General features: G+C 31.4%; 1 long non-coding RNA gene across 1 annotated transcript; it reads left to right on the top strand.

Annotated features, from left to right (window-relative positions):
• Positions 1 to 335: 335 nt before the first annotated feature.
• On the top strand, positions 336 to 4540 carry LOC134267017 (uncharacterized). The gene is made up of 5 exons (XR_009992077.1): positions 336 to 451; positions 1203 to 1379; positions 2065 to 2144; positions 2830 to 2926; positions 4499 to 4540. It is a non-coding gene; the product is annotated as an uncharacterized LOC134267017 (long non-coding RNA).
• Positions 4541 to 4853: the final 313 nt, after the last annotated feature.

Here is a 4853-nt window from a genome sequence, read left to right as displayed (position 1 = left end):
GTACATAAGGACAGTGAAAAATATTTACAGCCTATATATTCAGGTCAGAGGTATACGTATATGATATAGATAATCATAAAATGAAATTGGAGAAAAAGAAAAAAAAACACGTGATGCATCTAATAATATCAATAATGAAATAAATGAGGAGAAAATCATGGAGGACAGACTAAATCATATAATTTTAATATAAACATGCAGAGTTTTTTTAGGGTCTTAGCTGAAAGGGGCGAAAATTTCCCTTTATACATGGTTTGTTTTAATAGAAAGATTAACTACATTTAGTTATGGACAAAGCGATAATTAATGAAATTGTGAGTATGATATAGATAGACAAAGTGTTTCTGCTTTTATATTTAGGAACTCATTGGACCTTGCTCGAAGGCAAACTGTAATGACAACCAAACATGTCAGCAGCTTCCGTTCGGGGAATTTAAGTGCATTTTGTCAGGTAAGAGCTTAAAAATTCTCTTTCTCTTTACCAATGTGGCTAGCTGCATGTACATGTGTATATAAATGTTTATCTAGGACTTTTATTGTGACTGTGTAAGAAAATGTAGAATGTGTTTGTTTCTTGAGCTAATTCGAATAATATCCTGGTTTAATCAAGGACTTACGGGGATTTACCCCGAGTTTTATTCGACCGAAAGCCGAAATACAACCCGGGTTAAATACCCATACATCCTTAATTGTACGTAGATAAGGAATTTATTTCCTTTTTTCCATAAATATCCTTTGTAAACAGCAGTCTTATCAAATGTGTCTCAATATATCGATAAGATAACTACGTATTGTACTTCAATGCATCGTGAGGTCATGTTATTTGGTTTTTATCATAGAGAGAGTATGCATTGTGACGTCATGCTTTATGTACCCCGGCTTAAATTGGTGCATGGAAATTTTCATTTGACTATGCAACACACAGTGATATGATACTTTTTATCAAATGTTTTAACTAGGATATTGCCATAACAGAACAACACAAAAACATTTTTTTTCATAAGTATATAAAATTTCTGCTTGCTCAAATATTTGAAATTGTTCATTGATAAAAGGCACGCATCTGCGAGAGATATGTTGAAATAGCTAGACATCTATAAAATAAATGAAGCAGTTTTTTAATTTGTTTTCTTAAATTGACAATAAAATTAAATTTCAAATAAAAGTACAAGTATTAGCTTATGCTATTTCTAATTACAAAGACTGTGGAGTTCCTAGGAGTGAAAATGTAACCCTTGACGCCGTAAAAAGGTGGGATGGAATTGGAATCCAAAGGAGAATACATATAAAATGTGCAGAAAACTATAAACAAACTGGGTCACAGCAGTTCATATGCCAATCAAACGGAAAATGGAGGACTGATTTAATCTGCGAAAAAGGTACGTTGATTTACTAATGCTGACTGACGTTTTTTTTTTTTTAAATTTCATTATTTCAACTCCGAATTGTCCACAGGTTTTTATGTTATTTCCCGATCATGACAAGGGACATACGGCGGTTCAGCTGGAGTTGGTTACCTGCAGCCGATCCCATCTCTATTTTTTAGAGATCCGTGTTTGCACTGCTCCTGATTTATATTATTTGAATGAACTTTTGAACTCAAATACTGTTCCTTATCTCTAAATATATAATGTATTCATATCTATATTCTCAATAAACGAAAAAAGGATATCAATTCATTCATTCGTTGCATAGTTCCTGTCTTACAATACATCTGTTTGTTCAGCGTGCAAAAATAAGAGTTCTGTCATATGAATGTAAAATCACTGTTTTTATAGTATATTCTGTTTAATTATTTAAATTCTTTGGGACAAATGTTCATGGTCATCAACATTTTACGTGTTTGTGTATACGTAACTTTGGGGGTTACAAAATAGGCATAAGGAATATACATAAAAGTCGTTTTTTTTTTCACAGGCTTAAATACAAGAAAAGGAAACGCATTCCGATTGACAATATAAATCTCGGTCATGATCAATGATCGTAATATCAAATTTAATTAGCTTCATTTGTAAACATTTCATTTATTTCACTAATTGATTATTTGTATTGTTTCTATTTCAGGCTGTGATAAGGGTTGGAGTGAATTCGAAAATCATTGTTACTATAAATACGAAACAAGTGTTACATGGCAAGAAGCCAAGGTATGTAAACAAATAACAGAAACTACAATAAGGTTACGGTATTTAAAAGAAAACACGATTTTAGACAAAACACTTACCCAAAAAGGAGAAATGTTTTGTTTTTAAATACCTATATCCTCAGTTAATTTTCCTTCCAAGATCAATTTGATGTAGAAAATAACTCAAAAATTATTTACCTAATCTTTTTTTTCATTCTGTATAATTCAAATCAATGACAAATCATATTTAGTTATAGTACAAACATTTTTGTGAAAGTTATATACGCCAAAAATTGTATTTAAAGACAATATTAAGGTATCCTATCAACTTGATATCTGACATGGAACAATTCTTTGAATAAACATCAAGGTACAGTTTTTACAAAGAAAATGCAACTAATGAACAAGTGTTAAAAGATAATGAAAACAGACATAGTAAATGCATTGGATTCTTTTCTTTTTTTTGAGTAAGTTTAAGCTGATGCGACAATCAATTAATTTCACATGTTTTACAAAGTTTAATGAAACTTCCTTGAAATTTTCATAGTTTTTTAATCTCAAAATTTTATGTTCGGATAAACTTTATATTGTATAAGATCTCAGCTTTTAGCTCTCAAACTTGAGAACTTTAAAGGCTTTTTATTCATATTTGTACGATTCATTTTACTATAAACAGCTATGATTAAATGATTGCTAAAACATTACAGGAAAAATGTGAAAAGAAAAATGCTTATCTGGTAGAAGTGAACGAAAAAAAGGAAAATGATTTTCTTCAAAAGACCTTCTTACAGATCATTGAAAGTAGTAAGTTTTATACTGTAAAGCACGGTAATACTTTTTCATATAGCAAAGTTTCTGGATCCTTTGAATTTAACATGCTAGATCCGTAATAATACCCCCGCTCTGAAGGTGAGGTGGGTATACTGTTTTACCATTGTATGTCTCTGAGGATGTGTTTGTGTGAGTGTGTGTGTGTCTGTCTGTCTGTAACAGATTTCTGGACGCAGTTTTCTCATCAACTACTCATTGCAGATGCTTGAAATTTTAGTACAATCTTTGTTAAGGCATGCCATGAGGTAGGATAAATTTCTGTACGAATTTAATATTATCTTCCTATTTATCCTTACATCTGTCTGTTCCCCGCATAACACATTTTCGTCGCAATTTTCTCAGCAACAACTCATCACAGATGCTGGAGATTTTAGCACACCCATCACTGAAGCATGTCATATTGTGTGAATTATTTGTCTTAAAGTCAGAATCTGATGCCAACTTCCTGTTTATCACAGGGTCTGTCCGAACCATACAAATTTTTATCACAGTTTTTCAGTCACTGCTCAACGTAGATGCTTGAAATTTAAGCACATTCTTTTTTAGGCATGCCAGATGGTGGGATTCATTTTTTGTACAAATTTGTACAAATTCGATGGCAACGTCCTGTTTTTCCGCACGCTCGTCTGTCTGTAACTGAACTTGTGTATATTTACATGTTAGTGTATATTCACAACAAAGCGGGGTATAACTAGTTAGCATTGGCTCACAGATATCGAATTCTTGTTCCGTTTATCCATGCAACGAATAAGCATAATTATATATAGCTAATTTGCAATTCGACATGCATGTTTTTCATCAAGTATTACTAGGATATTTTAGTAAAGAAACAAAATATACTTTGGATAAGAAAGGTTTTATTATCAATTGAATTTTCTATATAAATAATTAAGGAAATAAAGTCAGTTCTATTATCAATTTTTGGGGTCTTTAAAAGTTCGTTATTGAAGATTTAAATTTGAATTTTTTCCCTTTAAGAAACTCAAAATCAGTTCGCTGTATCGATATTCATGATTCGTTATAACCATTACTTTTTGCAAGGAGTTGTTGAGAATTAATCCGGGGAATCCGACTATTTTCGTTTTTTCCGTGAATACGCTATATACATGTTCGTTCTGAACGTGTTTAGTAAATTGATAGAATTGTTAGCTTAATTGATATTCTTATAAATATTTATGCTGTTTTCTTGCATACATACATTTGTATTTACATGTACAATAGGTATAATTTATTTGTTTTTTTAATATCTTAAAGATACATATTTAAAGAAATAAAATTGAATAATAAAAAAATAAATAATATCAGGATTTTCTAAGTTTGTGATTGAAACACGATAACTAGTATTGCTGTTATTTTTTTCATTTCCCTAACGTGCTATACAGTTAAAAAATCATAACCTTGTGTAGCAATTATAAAAAGTACATGTACCAGTATACTTGTAAGAAATGTAATTCATTTTCCAAAAAAGTGTAAGCATGATACTTTTACTACGCTTCAATGATTTTGACGAATTACGATGAATTCTTTACTGGTTTGAAATTCCAGGTGCCTGTAGTGGAGATAACACCTGTCCTGCGTGGATCGGAGCTAATGACATCGATACAGAGGGTGAATTTATCTGGAGTAGATCGAAAGAAAAAGTTGAGTTTTCAAACTGGCATCGTAATGAGCCTAACAACCTGTTCAACCAGGACTGTATTGTACTGCTTCATACTGGCCAGTGGGATGATGAACGATGCTCCAAAAAAATACCATTTATTTGTGAAAAACAGTTGTAGACTTCTCAGCACAAAGACTTTATTTTTTTTAATATATGAATTACGAGTAAAATCAATGCTTTGATGCATTGCAATAGTTTATAAAACGGTGTACGTTTTAGTTAGACACATCTGACTCGGAG

The sequence above is a fragment of the Saccostrea cucullata genome, unplaced genomic scaffold, assembly GCF_032062105.1.
Source record: "Saccostrea cucullata isolate Sc308-1 unplaced genomic scaffold, CSIRO_AGI_Scuc_v1 ctg9956, whole genome shotgun sequence".
Taxonomy (NCBI): domain Eukaryota; kingdom Metazoa; phylum Mollusca; class Bivalvia; order Ostreida; family Ostreidae; genus Saccostrea; species Saccostrea cuccullata.
This window is presented reverse-complemented; position numbering and strand designations above follow the sequence as displayed.